The 21,547-nt window shown below is 47.6% G+C and overlaps 1 pseudogene; it reads right to left on the minus strand.

Moving 5' to 3' along the window:
• Window positions 1-21,191, minus strand: part of LOC119292675 — a 35,839-nt pseudogene extending 14,648 nt beyond the window's left edge.
• Between the last annotated feature and the right edge of the window lie 356 nt (window positions 21,192-21,547).

Genomic DNA, 21,547 nt, shown 5'->3' on the forward strand with positions numbered 1-21,547 from the left:
ACTGCGCGGTCTTGCCGGGCCTGACCGGCTCACCAGAGCTAGCCCGCCGCAGGATGCGTCTCCCTGTTGGCGGAGGATCATTCAACTCGGTATCTTCCTCGGACGACTCGTTGTCCGTCTCCTCAACAAGGGGAGCCTCAGCACCAGCGCCGCTGGCCTCCCCGGCAGACTCCACCGATCAGGAGAGCTCCTTCTCCTCCATATTCACGTCAGGCTCGTCCTCCACGCCGCCAGCGCTGCCGGCCTTCCTGGCGAGTGCTTCCTCTGCCACTCTGGCGGTGATGTAGTCCAAATCCTCCTTGGTTGTGTCTTGGATGAGCTCTGGTTCGGGGTGGGCATAGCCCTCTGACAAGTTGTCGAAGAACTCCTGCACTCAGTGTACCGGGGGCTCGGCCCAGGCCGGGTTGAGGCCGTGTGCATTGAAGTCTGGCATCATGGCAATAATGCCGGACCGGTGAGAGTTGTTGCTCCGCGGGACCACTCCCGCCGGCAACCCACACAGGGGCCGTTTGACGGCCTTGCTGGACTTTGCGGCCTTACCAGCCCTCTCAACCCAGCATTCTTCACCCACGTTGAGACAGAAGAGCCTCAGGCAGAAGTGCGCATGCCCCATCACCGTGAAGTTGTGCTTCAGGCCAAGGCGGAGCCTCATGACGTGAAACACCCCGGATGTATCTTTCCATATTTGTAACTCCATCTCTTGCCATTTTCGGCTATGTGTTAAGATATTCCCTCCGTGGTTGGGTTTTGTCTTTTGTTTTTCATTTTGTTCATGTCATGCATCTCATATCATGTCATCATGTGCATATCATTTGCATACGTGTTCGTCTCATGCATCCGAGCATTTTCCCCGTTGTCCGTTTTGCAATCCGACACTCCCACATGCACCGGTGCACCCCTCTTGTCTCTTTTCGTGAGCGGGTGTTAAACGTTCTCGCAATGGACCGAGGTTTGCCAAGTGGCCTTGGTACACCACCGATAGACCACCTGTCAAGTTCCGTTCCATTTGGACGTCGTTTGATACTCCAACGGTTAACCAGGTAACCGCAAAGCCCTCTTTTGGTAATGCAGCCCAACACCCTCCAAAACAGCCCAATAACCCATGTAAGTCATCTCCATGCTCTCAGTCGTTCGATCACGATCGTGTCGGCGAAAACTACACCCCATTTGGAGTCTCCTAGCTCCCTCTACCTATAAAAACACCTTCCCCTTCGAATTTTCGGGCAAACCCTAGCCCCGCTCCCTCTCCGCTGTCGGACACGTCCGGCCCGAGCCGGACGAAACCGCCGCCGCGCCAGGGCCAATCGCTGTCCACGACGTGGCGCCCAGCCACCCGCGCCGCTGCCAGCCCGCCGGGCCCGAGCCCGGCGCCTCCCGCTCCCCCGAGCGCCTCCACGCCGCCGCCCGCTCGGCCCCGCGCCGCCGCGCCCGTCCCGCTCCTCCGTCGCTATCCGGATGCCACCTCCCGGCTGTGCCACCGGACACTGCCGGACCTCGCCGGATCTCACCGCCTCCGCCCGTCGCTCGTGCCCCGGTCGCCGCGCTCGTCCTCCACCGCGCCCCCACGACCTCCTGCCGGCTAGATCCCGCGGCCCCGACGTGCTCCGATGAGCCGCGTGCCCCATATCCGGCGAGCCGCCGCCTGCTTCGAACCACGCCACCGAACCCTAGATCTAGACTGAAGGTTGACTTTCCCCCCTTTGTTTTTCTCCCAAGTCCCGAAATTCTCATATTATGTGGCACCGTTCATCGCATCATATCTCCTTGCATACTGCTCCGTTTCTTGCGCATGATATATCAAAATGTTCATCATGAGATGCTCTTCATTTTTTTCCATTGTGTCATGTCTGTTTGAGATCATTATGATGCCTAAATCATTGTTGAAAGAGTGATATATGATGTTTACTGCTGTTACTTATCAGAACTTGATGTTTTGTCATTTTAGTTGCATTTGATGTCGGCACCTTATGAGCATGATCTCTACATGTGTTTTGGGCTATGCCATGCCATCTTTGAAGGGGTGTATACCATCTATTTGTGTGATCAATGTGGTGTCTATAACAAGCATGCAATCTAGGCTTCGTGATGTTGCTGATTTCATTCCCTGTTCTGCTGTTATTTTGATGCCATGTAAACTTGATGCTACAGAGAGATCCATGCATATTTTGAGATACTTCAGTAAGGATATTTTGAGCATATGGTTATGATCTGTCCATCCATGCCCCTGTTTGCAATTATGGAGTGATCTATCATGTCATTGTCTTGCTCTACTTTTGCTATAAAATGTTTCCTGGCAGATTGTTTACATGTTATTCAATTTTGCCAAGGTTGTTGTAGTTGATCCTTGCATGCTATGAGCTTGTTCTTCCCATGTTTAGTTTCATAAACATGTCTTATTGTTGGTTCTATGCTTATCTTGTCATGCAATGACTTGTAATGAATGAGTCGAGCTCGCAAAGATGCCTTCATAATTCTGTTAATGCCATGCTCTGTTTGCTGAATCTGTTAACGAAAACTTGCTATGTTTACATGGGTGCCATCATATCTTACGATCCTTTTTGGCTCATGGTCTGTAAGGGACTTTTGTTCTATGCATCCAGTAGTATCATGCCATGCCTTAAGTTTCTATGATATATTCATGTAGCATGATGTTGGCTTACCCTAAACTTTGCTTCCTGATGCTGTTTCTGCCATGTTCAGTATTTTCACTAGGTCTGTGAAGCTGATATCTTTTGGACTTTTGCCATGCTTGTTTGAACCTGTTATTGTGTGAATTAGCCATAGCTCAGTGTTCGTCTTTTGTCAAGAATCTATTGTAGATCACTGCCATGTGCTTTTTTGCTATGTTCGGGTGCTGTAGCATAGTTCCTTGATGTATTCTAATTGCTATCGTGCTGTTAAGCGCAGATTTGTGTCATTCGTGTTTTGCTTGCCATTTGCAAACCGTGCATCCGATTCTGGTGATCTTTATATCGTTTTCAACCGAAATAACCTCATCTTTCCAGTGGCATACTTGGTTTGCCAAGTAGATGCCTTGATCATTCTTTCCATTCCGGAGCACGCTTATGCATTGCATATCATATCGTGCATATAATGCCATGTATTGCATCATGTTGCTTGTGCATTACACTGTGTTTGATTGTTGTTCCATTGCTTGTGTTATTGCCTTGGGTAGAGCTAGGATACGAGTACGTGAACGAGGAACCTGTTGAGTACACTAAGAAGGATCAAGCTTTCGTCAACTCTGAGAACTTTGCAGACAAGATGACCATACCCTCGATATCACATCTATCTTTGCTTTGCTAGTTGCCCGCTCTATCACTATGTTTGCTCCACCTACCACTTGTTTATCAGGCCTCCCATATTGCCATGTCAAGCCTCTAACCATCTTGTCCTAGCAAACCGTTGTTTGGCTATGTCACCGCTTTTGCTCAGCCCCTCTTATAGCGTTGCTAGTTGCAGGTGAAGATGAAGTTTGTTCCTGGTTGGAACATGGATATTTTTGGGATATCACAATATCTCTTGTTTAATTAATGCACCTATATACTTGGTAAAGGGTGGAAGGCTCGGCCTTATGCCTGCTGTCTTGTTCCACTCTTGTCGCCCTAGTTTCCGTCATACCGGTGTTATGTTCCTTGATTTTGCGTTCCTTACGCGGTTGGGTGATTTATGGGACCCCCTTGACAGTTCGCTTTGAATAAAACTCCTCCAGCAAGGCCCAACCTTGCTTTTACCATTTGCCACCTAAGCCTTTTTCCCTCGGGTTTTCGTGAGCCCGAGGGTCATCTTTATTTAGCCCCCCGGGCCAGTGCTCCTTCGAGTGTTGGTCCGAACTGAGCTGCCTGCGGGGCCCCCTTGGGAAACTTGAGGGCTAGTTTTACTCATAGCTAGTCTCATCCGGTGTTTCCCTGAGAACAAGATATGTGCAGCTCCTATCGGGATTTGTTGGCACATCAGGCGACTTTGCTGGTCTTGTTTTACCATTGTCAAAATGTCTTCTAAACCGGGATTCCGAGACTGATCGGGTCTTCCTGGGAGAAGGAATATCCTTCGTTGACCGTGAGAGCTTGTGATGGGCTAAGTTGGGACACCCCTACAGGGTATTATCTTTCGGAAGTCGTGCCCGTGGTTATGAGGCATATGGGAATTTGTTAATGTCCGATTGTAGAGAACTTGACACTTGACTTAATTTAAAATGCATCAACCGCGTGTGTAGCCATGATGGTCTCTTCTCGGCGGAGTCCCATAAGTGAACACGGTTTGAGTTATGTATGAACGTAAGTAGTTTCAGGATCACTTCTTGATCACTTCTAGCTTCTCGGCCGATGTGTTGCTTCTCTTCTCGCTCTCACTTGCGTATGTTAGCCACCATACATGCTTAGTGCTTGCTGCAGCTCCACCACCTTACCCATTTCCTACCTATGAGCTTAAATAGTCTTGATCTCGCGGGTGTGAGATTGGTGAGTCCCCGTGACTCACAGATTCTACCAAAACAGATGCAGGTGCCGAGGATACCAGTGCAAGTGGCGCAATCGAGCTCAAGTGGGAGTTTGACGAGGACCTTGGTCATTACTATGTTTCGTTTCCTGATGATCAGTAGTGGAGCCCAGTTGGGACGATCAGGGATCTAGCATTTGGGGTTATCTTCTTTTCATTTGAATTTGACTGTAGCTGGTCTATGAGTGTATCTTGAATGATGTATGGATTAATTTATGTATTGTGTGAAGTGGTGATTGTAAGCCAACTCTCTTTATACCATTCTTGTTCATTACATGGGATTGTGTGAAGATGATCCTTCTTGCGACAAAACCTACAATGCGGTTATGCCTCTAGGTCGTGCCTCGACACGTGAGAGATATAGACGCATCGTGGGTGTTCCAAGTTGGTAATCAGAGCCATCCCAGACTTAGGAGCCCCTCTGCTTGATTGAATCGCTGGCGTTGTTTAGTCTAGATCAAAAATGTTTTGAGTCTTAGGATTATATATATCGGAGAGTAGGATTCTTTTTACTACTCAGTCCCTTCGTCGCTCTGGTGAGGTATCCTGAAGTAGATGATTTAACTTTCCTCTCCTCAAATTTCACTAAAAAAAATTTAGGATCACGCGGGTATCTTGGAATCGTTCCGATGGTTTTGTGATGAGAACATTGTTCTTGGTGCCTCCTGACATTTAGGGGTTGTGGCAGTGTCCCGGGGAGTTGAGCTCTGAGGTGTTGTCGTCACAATTTTATCGTTGCAGTTCTGGAATACCTGAGTTTTGCTGACATCGAAAATCTCTTTTATGCATTTGTTGGTGAGATAACCTCGACGTCACCCAGTACTGGGGAGTTCGGGAGTATTGCCATAACTCGTCTAACGGATGCTTTTCGAAGGTTGAGGTACACGATTTCCGAAGTTCTTGGTTATGTGTTGATGGATGGATACAGCTGGATGTAGGGATTGTTAGTTTGGGTGAGATATATTGCTTCCCCTGTATCTCCAACACCTGATTGCATAACCAGAAAGTTTTGGGAGTTTATACGTGGGTTTCAAGTAGCTCTTAGCATTTCTTCCCGCAGATATTTGGTTTGTGATTGGGTAATCCTTACCACTTATTTGTTCCAGTTGTACCTTGTTATTTCATTCTTCAACCCCTTATCAAGTGGCTTCTCACCTTAATGGATGTGTGATGTTAGCTTTGGGAATTCATTCGTTCATCCTTGTTCGAATGTTTTGTGAAGACTATATGTTGCAATTTCTATCCGTTGATTCAACTTGTCTATCTGTCTATCAAGATGCTAACGGATGTCACCCTCTTCAGGATGGCTCCGCCAACGCGTCAGAATCTAGAACGCAATGATGGGAGTCAGGCGAACCCTCCACCTCCACCTCCGCCTCCGGAGGCATGGCAAGCTTTGATGGCAGCCACAAATGCCAATGCTCAGATGATGATTCAGGTCATGCATGAATGCAATCAAGGCCAAGGCAACCAAGGGAATCAAGGTCAAGGGCAGTTCAACCATCAGCCTCAGTTTCCTACCCTCAACCAGTTCCTTGCAAATCAGCCAAAGTCTTTCAGCTACTGTGCCGAGGCCACAGACGCCGATGATTGGCTCGTGGATATCAACAAGCATTTTGAATGTAGCAATGTCAGGCCTGAGGACTACGTCAAGTTTGCTTCTTTTCAGCTCAAGGACCAAGCAGCTGATTGGTTCCAGCAATACAAAGATTCCAGAGGAGGTAGAGTGATTACTTGGACTGACTTCTGTCGGGACTTTAAAGCTCATCACATTCCTACCAGTATTATTGAGAGCAAGCGTGAGGAGTTCCGCAATCTCAAGCAAGGCAGCATGTGTGTGTACGAATACAACAAGCAGTTTCAGAAACTTGCTCGCTTCGCTAAACAAGACGTTCCTGATGAAAAGAGTATGATCTATCAATTCAGAGGTGGCCTTAGAGAGGATCTATAGTTAGCTCTCGTTCTTGTTAAGCTTACTCAGTTCGATCAATTCTACAACATGGCCCTCAAGCAAGAAGGTGCTTAGCTCAAGTGTGAGGCTTCTAAGAAGAGGATCAGGGATGCAGTTCAGTCTTCTTCTTCCTCAAAAGTGGCAGCTAAGCAGCAGAAGTTCTACCTTCCTCCTCCTCCGTTTCGTCATCCCTACCAGTAGAAGAACTCAGGTGGTCGTGGATCTTCCCACCCACCAACCCAGGATATCAGAACAAGTCAAATTCTCAAGCTCCAAGGTCAAATGCTCCTTATCATCGTCCGCTCTAAGAGGTGACTTGCAACAAGTGCCAGCAGAAAGGTCACTACACGAACAAGTGCTTCAACCAAAGGCGCCTTCTGCCTCCTCCTCCTGTGAGATCTTCAAGCAATGCAGTGGTCAAGCATAATACCATGTCTGCAAAGGTGAACATGATGAATGTCACGCAAGCGGAGGAATCTACTGACGTGATAATGGGTAATCTTCCAGTTAATGAATTCCTGCAAAAGTCTTATTTGATACCGGTGCATCGCATTCTTTCATGTCATATCCTTTTGCATCGAAGCACAATTTTGACACAGAGGAATTACCTATAGCTATGCAAGTTATTTCTCGGGCTAAGCGTTTGAGCTATAGCATGATGGTTCCGAATGTCGGTATCAAGATGGGCGACTATAAATTTCTGGCTAAACCAATTGTTCTTGGTGACTCTGATATCGATCTGATTCTCGGGATGGACTGGCTTTCTAAGCACAAAGCTCAACTTGATGGTGCTGCCAGAGAGATTCAATTGACACACTCTTTTGAGGATGTTATCATCTATGCCGCTCATGATGAAACCATTCGGTTGTTTTCTCCAACTGAGATGGGCGGGCTATATGCCATATCTCAGATTCCAGTCGTTTGTGAGTACCAAGATGTCTTTCCAGAAGAGCTTCCGGGTATGCCTCCGCATCGGCCAGTCGAGTTCATTATCGATCTTGTGCCTGGCACTGAACCCATTTGCAAGCGTCTATACAAGCTTGGACCTAAAGAGCTGAAGGAATTGACGAAATAGCTCGATGAACAAGAGTGTCTGGGTTTGATCAGACCGAGTTCATCTCCATGGGGTTGTGGAGTTCTTTTTGTCCAGAAGAAGGATGGCATGGACCGACTGTGCGTCGATTACCATCCATTGAACAACAAGACAATCAAGAACAAGTATCCACTTCCCAACATCAATGATCTATTTGAGCAACTCAAAGGTGCTAAAGTATTCTCCAAGCTTGACCTATGTATGGGTTATCATCAGATTCGCATTCGTGAACAAGATATTCCCAAGACATCATTCAGAACAAGCTATGGTTCTTATGAATATACTGTCATGTCTTTCGGCCTTGTCAATGATCCTCCAACGTTCTCTCGCATGATGAACTTCTTCTTCAACCCCTACACCAATGGATTCGTTCTGGTGTATCTCGATGATATTTTGGTCTTCTCCAAGAATAAGAAGGATCATGCCAAACATTTGCGTTGGTGTTCGACAAGCTCAGAGAGCATCAATTCTATGCGAAGTTTTCCAAATGTGAGTTTTGGCTTGATGAAGTTCTTTATCTTGGTCACATCATCTCCGCCAAGGGCATTGCTGTTAATCCCGAGAAGGTTTCTGCCATTGTGAATTGGGAACCTCCTCAGAATGTCAAGCAGCTCCGCAGTTTTCTTGGTCTTGCAAGCTATTGCTGAAGATTCGTTGAGAATTTCTCTAAGATTGCAAAGCCTCTTTCCAACTTCCTCCAGAAGCATGTCAAGTATATCTGGACGCCTGAGTGTGACGTTGCTTTCAACACCCTCAGAGAGAAGCTTGTCTCAGCTCCTATCTTGACTCCTCCTGATGAATCCAAGCCACTCGAAGTTTTCTGTGATGCCTCCTTGCAAGGTCTCGGTGCTGTGTTAATGCAAGAGCAGAAAGTTGTGGCCTATACCCCTCGTCAGTTGAAGCCCAACGAAAAGAACTACCCCACTCATGATCTTGAGTTGGCGGCAGTTGTCCATGCTGTGATAACATGGTGACATCTCTTGTTGGGAAGGAAAGTGGACATATTCACGGATCACAAGAGCCTCAAGTATACCTTCACTCAACCCAACCTCAACCCCAGACAAACTAGATGGGTCGAAATGATTCAAGAGTACAATCCAAGTATTGAATATACTCCAGGCAAGGCGAATGTGACTGCAGATGCTTTGAGCAGAAAGGCTTATTGCAACAGCTTAATTCTCAAGCCCTTCCAATCGGACCTTTGTGAAGCTTTCCGCAAACTGAATCTTCAAGTTGTTCCTCAAGGCTTTCTTGCCAACCTCATAGTCTCTCCTACTTTGGAAGATCAAATTCGCGAGGGACAACTCCTGGATACCATGGTGAAAAAGGTGAAACGTGGTATCGACAAGGGCATTTCGAAATACAGGTGCTTCCACATTGATGACAAAGATACTCTTTTCTTCGAGGACCGAATTGTGGTTCCTAAAGGCGATCTGAGAAAATTTATTATGAACGAGGCACACAATTCCCTTCTATCCATTCATCCTAGAAGTACGAAGATGTACCATGACCTCAAGCAGTCGTATTGGTGGACTCGAATGAAGCGAGAGATTGCTCAATTCGTGAATGAATGTGATGTCTGCCGAAGGATGAAAGCAGAAAACCAACGACCAGCTGGTCTCCTCCAACCTCTTGCTATTCCGGAATGGATGTTTGATCATATCAAGATGGACTTCGTGACTGGATTTCCCAAGTCTAAGCATGGAAATGATGCTATCTTCGTTGTCATTGACAAGCTTACTAAAGTGGCTCATTTCCTTCCAATCAAAGAATCTATCACAGCATCTCAGTTGGCAGAGCTTTACACCTCCAGGATTGTCTCCTTGCACGGCATTCCACAATCGATTTCTTCAGACCGTGGAAGCATCTACACTTCTAAGTTCTGGGACTCCTTTCAGAAGGCCATGGGCACCAACATTCGCTTCAGCACAGCTTTCCATCCTCAAACAAGTGGCCAAGTTGAGCGAGTCAATCAAATCCTTGAAGATATGCTCAGGGCTTGTGTCATCTCTTCCGGTATGAAGTGGGAAGATTGTCTTCCATATGCCGAGTTCTCCTACAACATCAGCTTCCAAGAAAGTTCGGGCAAGGCCCCATTCGAAATTCTCTATGGCAGGAAGTGCCGTACTCCTCTCAATTGGTCCGAGACTGGTGAACGCCAACTTCTTGGTAACGACTTTATCACAGAAGCCGAAGAAATGTGCAAAGTCATTCGTGACAATCTCAAGGCCAGGCAATCGCGCCAGAAGAGCTATTATGATGACAAGCACCGTGATGTGGCTTTTGAAATCGGAGACCATGTCTACCTCCGCTTCTCTCCAATGAAAGGCACTCGTTGCTTTGGTATCAAAGGGAAGCTTTCCCCTAGATACGCGGGTCCTTTCAAGATCATTGGCAAAAGAGGCGATCTCGCCTATCAACTTGAGCTTCCGTCCAACTTTGCAAACATGCACGATGTGTTTCACGTGTCACAGCTTCGCAAGTGCTTCAAGACTCCTGAGCGCACTATCAACTTCAAAGAAATTGACCTCCAAGAAGATCTCTCTTATCATGAGCACCCCTTTGCTATTCTTGAAGAAACCGAGCGCAGGACTCGCAACAAGTCAATCAAATTCCTGAAAGTGAAGTGGTCACACCATTCCAACCAAGAAGCCACCTGGGAGCGCGAGGATCACCTCCGTTCCAAATATCCGGAGTTCTTTCAGTCCTAGATCTCGGGACGGGATCCTCTTGTAGTGGTGGAGCATTGTAACACCCTGGATGTATCTTTCCATATTTGTAACTCCATCTCTTGCCATTTTCGGCTATGTGTTAAGATATTCCCTCCGTGGTTGGGTTTTGTCTTTCGTTTTGCATTTTGTTCATGTCATGCATCTCATATCATGTCATCATGTGCATCTCATTTGCATATGTGTTCGTCTCATGCATCCGAGCATTTTCCCCGTTCTCCATTTTGCAATCCGACACTCCCACATGCACCGGCGCACCCCTCTTGTCTCTTTTTGTGAGCGGGTGTTAAACGTTCTCGGAATGGACCGGGGTTTGCCAAGTGGCCTTGGTACACCACCGGTAGACCACCTGTCAAGTTTCGTTCCATTTGGAGGTCGTTTGATACTCCAACGGTTAACCGGGTAACCGCAAAGCCCTCTTTTGGTAATGCAGCCCAACAGCCTCCAAAACAGCCCAATAACCCATCTAAGTCATCTCCATGCTCTCGGTCGTTCGATCACGATCGTGTGGGCGAAAACTACACCCCATTTGGAGTCTCCTAACTCCCTCTACCTATAAAAACACCTTCCCCTCCGGATTTTCGGGCAAACCCTAGCCCCGCTCCCTCTCCACCGCCGGACACGTCCAGCCCGAGCTGGATGAAACCGCCGCCGTGCCTGAGCCAATCGCCGTCCGCCACGTGGCGCCCGACCACCCGCGCCGCCGACAGCCCGCCGGTCCCGAGGTCGGCCCTCCCCGAGCCGGTGCCTCCCGCTCCCCCGAGCGTCTCCACGCCTCCGCCCGCTCGGCCCCACGCCGTCGCGCCCGTCCCACTCCTCCGTTGCCGTCCGGCCGCTGCCTCCTGGCCGCACCACCGGACCTTGCCGCCTCCGCCCGTCGCCCGTGCCCCGGCCGCCGCGCCCATCCTCCACCACGCCCCCACTACCTCCTTCCGGCCAGATCCCGCGGCCCCCACGTGCTCCGGCGAGCCGCGCGCCCCATATCCGACGAGCCGCCGCCTACCTCGAACCGCGCCACCGAACCCTAGATCTGGACCGAAGGTTGACTTTCCCCCCTCTGTTTTTCTCCAAGTCCCGAAATTCTCATATTATGTGGCTCTGTTCATTGCATCATATCTCCTTGCATACTGCTCCGTTTCTTGCGTATGATATATCAAAATTTTCATCATGAGATGATATTCATTTTGTTCCATTTTACCATGTCTGTTTGAGTTCATAGTGATGCCTAAATCGTCGTTGCAAGAGTGCTATATGATGTTTACTGCTGTTACTTATCAGAACTTGATGTTTTGTCATTTTTGTTGCATTCGATGTGTGCACCTTATGAGCATGAGCTCTACATGTGTTTTGGGCTATGCCATGACATCTTTGCAGGGGTGTATTCCATGTATTTTTGTGATCAAAGTGGTGACTAGAACAAGCATGCAAACTAGGCTTTGTGATGTTGCTGATTTCAGTCCCTGTTCTGCTGTTATTTTGATGGCATGTAAACTTGATGCTATAGAGAGATCCATGCATATTTTGAGATAGTTAAGTAAGGATATTTTGAGCATATGGTTAGCTCTATCCATCCATGCTCCTGTTTGCAATTATGGAGTACTCTAGCATGTCATTGTCTTGCTCTACTTTTGCTATAAAATGTTTCCTGGCAGATTTTTTACATGTTATTCAATTTTGCCAAGGTTGTTGTAGTTGTTCCTTGCATGCTATGAGCTTGTTCTTGCCATGTTTAGTTTCATAATATGTATTCTCGTTGGTGCTATGCTTATCTTGTCATGCAATGAGTTGTGATGAGTGAATCGAGCTCGCAAAGATGCCTTCATAATTCTGTTAATGCCATGCTCTGTTTGCTGAATCTGTTAACGAAAACTTGCTATGTTTACATGGGTGCCATCATATCTTATAATCCTTTTTGGCTTATGGTCTGTAAGGGACTTTTGTTCTATGCTTTTATTAGTATCATTCCATGCCTTAAGTTTATATGATATGTTCCTGTAGCATGATGTTTGCTTGCCCTAAACTTTGCTTCCTGATGCTGTTTCTGCCATGTTCAGTATTTTCACCAAGTTTGTGAAGCTGATATCTTTTGCACTTTTGCCATGCTTTTTGAACCTGTTAATATGTGAATTAGCCATAGCTCAGTGTTCATTTTTTGTCAAGCATCTCTTGTAGATCACTTCCATGTGCTTTGTTGATATGTTGGGGTGCTGTAGCATAGTTTCTTAATGTATTCTAAGTGTTATCGTGCTGTTAAGCGCAGATTTGTGTCATTCTTGTTTTGCTTGCCATTTGCAAACCGTGCATCCGATTCCGGTGATCTTTATATCGTTTTCAACAGGAGTCACCTCATATTTCCAGTGGCATACTTGGTTTGCCAAGTAGATGCCTTGATCATTCTTTCCCTTCCGGAGCACGCTTATGCATTGCATATCAGATCTTGCATATCATGCCATGTATTGCATCATGTTGCTTGTGCATTGCACCGTATTTGATTGTTGTTCCATTGCTTGCGTTCTTGTCTTGGGTAGAGCCAGGAGGCGAGTATGTGAATGAGGAACCTGTTGAGTACGCTAATGAGGATCATGCTTTCGTCAACTCTGACAACTTTGCAGGCAAGATGACCATACCCTCTATATCACTTCTATCTTTGCTTTGATAGTTGCTCGCTCTATCGCTATGTTTGCTCCACCTACCACTTGTTTATCATGCCTCCCATATTGCCATGTCAAGCCTCTAACCATCCTGTCCTAGCAAACCGTTGTTTGGCTATGTCACCGCTTTTGCTTAGCCCCTCTTATAGTGTTGCTAGTTGCAGGTGAAGATGAAGTTTGTTCCTGGTTGGAATATGGATATTTTGGGCATATCACAATATCTCTTGTTTAACTAATGCACCTATATACTTGGTAAAGGGTGGAAGACTCGGCCTTATGCCTGGTGTCTTGTTCCACTCTTGCCGCCCTAGTTTCCGTCATACCAGTGTTATGTTCCTTGATTTTGCGTTCCTTACGCGGTTGGGTGATTTATGGGACCCCCTTGATAGTTCGCTTTGAATAAAACTCCTCCAGCAAGGCCCAACCTTGGTTTTACCATTTGCCACCTAAGCCTTTTTCCCTTGGGTTTTCGCGAGCCCGAGGGTCATCTTTATTTAACCCCCCCGGGCCAGTGCTCCTTCGAGTGTTGGTCCGAACTGAGCTGCCTGCGAGGCCACCTTGGGGAAACTTGAGGGCTGGTTTTACTCGTAGCTAGTCTCATCCGGTGTTGCCCTGAGAACAAGATATGTGCAGCTCCTATCGGGATTTGTCGGCACATCGGGCGGCTTTGCTGGTCTTGTTTTACCATTGTCAAAATGTCTTGTAAACCGGGATTTCGAGACAGATCGGGTCTTCCTGGGAGAAGGAATATCCTTCGTTGACCGTGAGAGCTTGTGATGGGCTAAGTTGGGACACCCCTGCAGGGTATTATCTTTCGAAAGTCGTGCCCGCGGTTATGTGGCAGATGGGAATTTGTTAATGTCCGGTTGTAGAGAACTTGACACTTGACTTAATTTAAAATGCATCAACCGCGTGTGTAGCTGTGATGGTCTCTTCTCGGCGGAGTCCCGGAAGTGAACACGGTTTGAGTTATATATGAACGTAAGTAGTTTCAGGATCACTTCTTGATCACTTATAGCTTCTCGACCGATGCGTTGCTTCTCTTCTCACTCTCACTTGTGTATGTTAGCCACCATACATGCTTAGTGCTTGCTGCAGCTCCACCACCTTACCCCTTTCCTACCCATGAGCTTAAATAGTCTTGATTTCGCGGGTGTGAGATTGCTGAGTCCCCGTGACTCATAGATTCTACCAAAACATATGCAGGTGCCGAGGATACCAGTGCAAGTGGCGCAATCGAGCTCAAGTGGGAGTTTGACGAGGACCTTGGTCGTTACTATGTTTCATTTCCTGATGATCAGTAGTCGAGCCCAGTTGGGACGATCGGGGATCTAGCATTTGGGGTTATCATCTTTTCATTTGAATTTGACCGTAGCCGGTCTATTAGTGTATCTTGAATAATGTATGGATTAATTTATGTATTGTGTGAAGTGGCGATTGTAAGCCAACTCTCTTTATCCCATTCTTGTTCACTACATGGGATTGTGTGAAGATGACCCTTCTTGCGACAAAACCTACAATGCAGTTATGCCTCTAAGTCGTGCCTCGAAACGTGAGAGATATAGCCGCATCATGGGTGTTACATGACGTCAGCCGCGTTCCTGAAGTCCCAGGCCGGCCTCCCTTTGTTGTGCAGCAGGGTGATCCGGCGACGGAGGAAATCTGCCCCAATCATTTCAAGGGTGAGCCCGGCCATGGTGAGGCGGAGGATCTTGGTAGTGGTGACCGAGAGCTTCTTGTCGTTGACGACAACGTCGCCCCAGTTGTTGCGACGGACCGGCGGGATCTGACGAACCCGACAGAACTCTCGCGGGTCCTCCTCCACTATCCAGAGCCACCGGCCCCGCCACTCCTCCAATTTGTCCTTCAGGGCGCCCTCCGGATAAGCGCCATTCTCCTGGGTCCTCGGGATCCAAGTGACGCAGCCAGAGATGGCACCCCCTAGCTGGATGCGAGGGTAAAAATAATGGCGGAAGAGCGCCGTGCTAGGGAGCACTCCGGCAAAGCCCTCACAAAGATGGGCAAAGAAAGCCATGCACGTCACGACATTTGACATGAAATCAAGAAAGTGGAAGCCGAAGGTGTGCATGATTTCGTTGAAGAAATCAGAAAAAGGGGGGCAGAGCCCGCAGGAGAAGTAATCGACAAAAAAGGGATACCGATTGGAGCCGGCCTTGGCGAAATCAGCAGGGATGATGCGTGTGGCAGGATGCCCCGTCGTCGCCCTCCCCCACAGAGGCTTGAAGTAATCCCTAAGGTGAACCACATCGACCGTTGAGGGTAAATAGGCGAGCTGCGTCCGCAGCACCGCCATCTTCTTCTCCGAAGACCACTCCTCCCCGGCGTCTGTCGCCGCCCCTTTGCCCTTGTTGGTTATGGGTGCCATGGCGGCTGGGGGATGCCGAGGGATCAAGAACAATGGAAGTCATGGCGGTGGCAAGGGAAAGGGAGAGCTTGAGGAGGAAGAAGGAAGGGATGGCAGTTCCGAGATTGGAGAGGGCACAACGGGTAAATGAGCAGCGCGCCTGTGGTTATTCCTTTTTATGGGGAAGGCGCGGGCCGCCTCTTTACCATTTACTGCGACGTGATGCAAGCATGCGAGGACCATCCCACGCATGACCCCCACGTCATGAACGACCCTCCACGTCACGCTTTCAACGCGGGTCGTGGGGAAGCAGAGCGGACAAAGAAGTTACCGCGGTAAACATCCACCCCGCATGCTCGTGCACCGTTCTGGGCCTAGCCCAACAACGCGTCACGCTTATGTGTGGCCCAGTCCCAGGGGCTCCTGTCGGTGTACAAAAGTAGGGCCTCTCTTTTGTACCCCTTTACTTGTGCACGGGCAGTCAGAGCCGCGCCCCTGGCCACACTTAGCAGGGCAGAGGAGGGAAGCCAAAGGCGCAAGACAATCAAAGCAACGCCAAGACCAGATACACAAAAAGTAAGAGGGCGAGGTAGACTCCCCCGGCAAGACCCTTGCCGGGGCAGCCTTCGCAGTCCCGGCAAGAGCCTTGCCGGGGCAACTTTCCCAGCGCCAGCAGAGCACGCCACCCTTGAGCCCAAGGGTTCCAACGCCATTGACGACATTGAACCAAGGCTCAAGAGGCACCTCCATGGTGGCATGCAGATCTTCGTGAAGATCAAAAGCACACAAGATCAGATGAGGACTAGAAAACAACGATCCTCGGCAAGATCCTTACCGAGGAAATCCATGAGACCTCCGGCAAGATCCTTGCCGGGGATGACCGCGATGTCATGGCAAGACCCTTGCCGGAACCCCGGCAAGACACTTGCCGGGGATGTCAGTGGGGCCGTGGCCAGGCCCGCATCTGCCAAGACTCCACCACCGTTCACATACAACTGCCAACTTAGCCAGCTAGGCGAGCACCTGCGTGGCGGCGTGCGGCCTCTAGACCGACTCAGCAAGCACCTGCGTGGTGGCATGCATATCTTCGAGAAGACTCTGCCACCGCACCAGCTCAGCAACCTGCCAGCTTACATGGCGCTGCACGCCTCATTGGCCTGGACGCGTGTCGAAGCAAGGTGAAGCGGCGACGGATGGGACGGGCTTCGTTGCCATCCCCAATAAAGCAAGAGGACACCTAAGTAGCGCATTTAATGCATTTTGTCCTGTGATGTCAGGCGATAAGCTTGTACACTGTATACACTTTCCACCTCCTGTGTGCCACTGTGGAGTCCCCTTTTTCTATAAAAGGAGGCCCGAGGCATACTGAGAGGGGACTCAGATCTTTGGAAAAAGCCACGCGCCGTAGCTAGTTCAAGAACTCAAGAACACTCAAATATACACCGAAGCAGGACTAGGGTATTACGCATTCTTGCAGCCCGAACCTGGGTAAACGATCTTTGTGCTGACTATAGACCCGCTCTTTCCACAACCTCACTCCTGCCGACCGTAGTAGGGATTCCAGTGATCCCATAGGTGTCGTTTTCCACCAACACCCTGACCCAGGTCGAGGCCATCCATGCCAAGATATTCCAGGGCACCTCGGAATCCAGCATGCAACCCACGTCCAAAAAGGTGACGGCGGCCATGGAGCACCTGCTTCCTCATGAGGTCATCGAGTGGGAGCCGGAGATGCAGGAGGCGGCGGAGATCGATGAGCACCAGGAGGAGGAGTTGCACGTGGCCTAGGTAGAGGTAGATAAGAGTCTATCCGTCGAGGAATCGACGGTGGAGTACCAACGCGAGCTCTGGCTCAACCACTACTACGAGTACTACAACCTCGAGGGTGGCGCCGAGGATGAGGACGCGGTCGACTTCAGCAGGGGGGGACGCGGAGTCCACCAACGGCGGCATGTCGCCAGGACAAGTCATCGATGTCTCATCTCACACCGGTGATGCATAGGCAGGCGCGGTGGCGGATTTGTTAAAATTATTCGTACTTAGGCTTTGTTTTTAATGTTGGTCTTTTGTTAGAGCAATGTTTAGGTGAACTGGCTCTGTTTAATTACTAAAATTGCTTGATTCAGTAAGTCTGGTCTATGTGTTGTACGCTCTTTCGTGTGCCCAAATTAGCAAGCGATGTTAAATTATGCAATGACGTACCCGGGGAAATTCCACCAAAATTTTAATTATCAAAGTCATCCCATGCATGTTAAGCAGAAGAATCATTTGCGATGCAGACTATCGTTCAAAGTGAATTGTGTCTGGTGGCACTATGCGCAATGTTTCCCTCCACATTTCGAAATTTTTGGAGTACTGCCGAAATATCTACCCTCCCCCATCCCCTTTTCTCCCGGGCCACAAGTCACATTTCCCATATTTCCCCTTCCTTCCTTCCTTCCTTCTTTCCTTCCTTCCTAAGCTATAGCCGCTTCCCCGCTTACTTCCTCGCACTTGCCGTCTCGCGTCCTACCACCGGGGTCGCCATGGTCTTCTTCAAAGACCACTCCAGCGGTTCCTCCTCCTCCAACGACTCCTTCACCACCCCGGTATGCCTCTCTACTCTCTCTCGGACTAAGACTTGGAATGAAGCATTTTTACCAGCCCGACGATCGATTTGAGTCATTTCTTACTCTTGTAGTTCCCTAGGACCATCAATTGCAACGAATGGAGCGGGGTGGCTGAAGATCTGTCTGCTCGTTGTCAACATCAATCTCCATGCGTGAAGCTAGTTGCGTTTGAATCTTTGGACAGTGGGAGGAAGTTTCTGGCATGTGTAGAAAAGGTTAGACCCTCTTTCGTTGTTAGAAATCATTTGTTAGATGTGACTTCAGACACTGTCATGGTCCCAACCCATTCATACCACCTTCAACCAAACGCATCCTAAGACAGTGTCGAAGTTTGTACCTAGTATCTAAAAATGTTGCCATCTCACCAACGATGCCACTAGAAAATTATTTGGCACCGCTTCAGCAGTTTGTGGTGCCAACTTGTCCACACATCCGAGCAGCCAAGCATTAAAATACTAAATCTTTATGGCACGAAGGAACTGGGCGTCGGACGAACTTGGTGCTCCGGAGTTCGGGTCCCTGATTTTTTCTGCTGCGTTGGCTCGCCAATGCAGGGCACCGGTGCGAGATGTAGCAACAGTTGTCTTTACACCGGTTTTGGCATACATAGTGGACGGACTTAGTGCTATGATTTCTATGTTACTAGATTTGTGCCTATACACACCTGTTAGTATCAATTTGCTGTCATCCAAACACTGTCGTTATGCTGTTGCAGTTATATTTACATTGACCTTCCTCTTAAAATGTTCAATTTGTTATTTATAGTACATGAGTAAGAACTTTTAGCGTTGTTGTAGTTAATTATAGCTTCTGATGTTTTAGAATTTGGTTGCTGTCTCAGTAGCAAATAATTCATTTGCACATTGATTTTTTTAGAAGATATGTCATAATTAACCTGTTTCTTCAGTTTTTAAAAATAAGTATTGGTGATTTTGTTTGTTTCTATAAACCCATTTTCTCTACAATTGTTACTGATCTAGTTTTAAATATTATAGGATGAAAGAAACTGTTCTTACTTGGATTGGGTTGATCAAGAGTGGCCACAGTCTTTGAAGATGTGCCTAGCAAAGCTCTGGAGCATGTATCAGGAAGAGAATAGAGGTAGGCTTAGGGAAAGTGTTGTCAACGCTGAACAATATTTGAATATGCGGGATAAAAAGAGGAAGGTGGACAATGACTCGGATTTTTTAAACACACTTTGCTAAGATGGTGTTGGCGAAGGAGGAGGCACTTTCCCAGCTGGCCAGTGCAAAACAGGTTCTTATTTAACTGAAAGCAGAGGTTGATAAGGCGAGCCTTGATGATCTCGATTAGGGAAATGAATATATTGTTGTAATATTGTTCTTATGAAGTTGAACTATCTATATGTTGTACTGTGTTGTTTTCCAGTAGCTATCGTACTCTGATGTTAAAATATATCTATGTGCCTGATATGAAATTGGCAAACAACTATTCGATATGAAATGTGAATTTGCGTAATAATGGAATTAGTAATTGTAAAATAATAAACCTGATAAATGGGTCATGGAACTTTGCAAATGGTTCTAGAAGTAAAAGCGCTTGTGATGGATAGCCCAATGCCACACAATTTTCTTCATCAAATCGTGTGTGATGTAGTTGAAAAAAGCAAACGATTAATCAACACAGAGCATGTGTGATAGTTATACCTATCACACACGAGCCTATACATAAACCTGTGTGGGATGTACATACGAACGGAAACGTTTTCCCTGGATTGACTGTGTGGGATGTACATACGAACGGAAACGTTTTCCTTGGATTGACTGTGTGGGAAGTACATACGAACGGAAATTTTTTCCCTGGATTAATTGTGTGGGATGTACATAAGAACGGAAACGTACTCCTTGGATTAACTATGTGTGATGTACATATGACCGGAAACGTTTAGTAGGGACTAACTGTGTGGGATGTACTTACAACCGGAAATGATTTCGCCTATATAATTGTATTTTTTTGAGCACTACTATACATATAACCATATTTGCTCGCTCACCAGTCACACGCGACCTCATTTTGTCGAGCGTGTGTGCTAGGAGGGCCTATCCCCGACGGTTTCTGGGTTGTGTGGGAAGGACCCCCCTATCGCCCACACTCACTTGGCGACGGTTCCAAATGCCGTCGCGGAAAGGGGTTAAAAACCGTTTGTATAGCACCAACGCATACCAATGATAGCCACATGATCTCTTTTGGTCTGCAATTGTCCTCTCGATTGTCTCTACAATCAATGTCATCACTTTGAATTTTTCAGGCACATCAAACATATGTAGCAGATTTATTGAGTGCCCTCTAATCATTCTGTCATCTCCAGACTTGGGTAGTAAGGTGTGTCTAAGTATTGTGTTGATAGTTGGCAGACCTGACAGCAAATAATAAATAGACCCAAACTTGTGGGTGTCCAAAGCAACATCTGGTATTTCCTTGTACATGTGAGCCATTGTGTCATGTTCTTTTCTTGGCTTAACATATACATCAATGGCATCCTCATACTCTTCTGGGACATTTATCAGCTTTGCCCACTCAGCCAGTGAAGATTGGTACCTGGTACCCTTTGTCATCCAAACAATTTTACCAATAGGGTAAAAGTGTGCTGTGGAGTAAAACTGGATGATCAACTCATCATTCCATTTTGTCAGATTCTGACCAACAAATGCATCAACTCCTGTTAATCTGAAACTCTCATGAACTCCTAGGAAATGATCTTCATTACTGTCAATGAATTTCCAGTCGACCCATCTGATGTCACTTACTATTGGCTTCTTGTCAAGCAGCACAGTCTCATAGAAGTCTTGTTGTTCCTTTCTGTGGAACCTATAATCAACAGTTGTCCTTCTTCTTATGGCATATGGGTCACTTTGCCTCCATAGCCTGAGACCTGCATCCTTTCTGAGCTTCTTGTTTTCAGCCACTGGATGGGTGTCATCATGGTCAAGAATCTTGGGCTACAACTTCCTAAGCACTTGCCCTTCTTCTTCTTCTTCTTCCACTTCAGGCACTGGGGCCTTGTTCTTCTCAGCTGCTGGAATGGTCCTAGTGGATCTCTTGGGGGCTTGAGCAGTAGCCATGGGGGCAGACATGGGCTTTGAAGGAGCAACCCCTGATCTTATTGCATCTCCCACTAGCTTCTGAGATTTTGCAGGAGGTGCATCTTGATCTTCTTCCTCATCTAGGTCTCTGATCATAGAAGATCTCCCAATAACTCTAGCCATTGTCTTCTTGACTCTCTTCTTCCTCTTCTTGCCCTCACTAGCCTCTTTGGGTTCAAGTGTGAACTCCATGGTTTCTTGGGTTGAGGCTCTGGCTTTGGGCATGGGAAATGTTCCAGCAGGAGCTTTCTGCTTCATCCCTGGCTTGGTGTTGGCAGCAGTGCGAAACTCTTTCTTGACCACTTTCTTCCTGGAAGTGACCTCCTCATCAACCTTGAAGTCCTCATCCTCAGAATTTGATGTCTTCTTCTTCCCCTTCCTAATTGCAGCTTTGGGAAGATTGCTGGGAGTGCTTCTGCTCCCATCATCATATCTGCTCTTAGAGGGAGTAGTGCCCTCACTCATCTGAACCTGTTCCTCAGACTGATTCTGGATGTCACTGTTGTCAGACATGGTGAAAGCTGAAGGCTGACCCTGTGAATAAATGT

This window comes from Triticum dicoccoides, chromosome 4B (assembly GCF_002162155.2).
Source record: "Triticum dicoccoides isolate Atlit2015 ecotype Zavitan chromosome 4B, WEW_v2.0, whole genome shotgun sequence".
NCBI lineage: Eukaryota > Viridiplantae > Streptophyta > Magnoliopsida > Poales > Poaceae > Triticum > Triticum dicoccoides.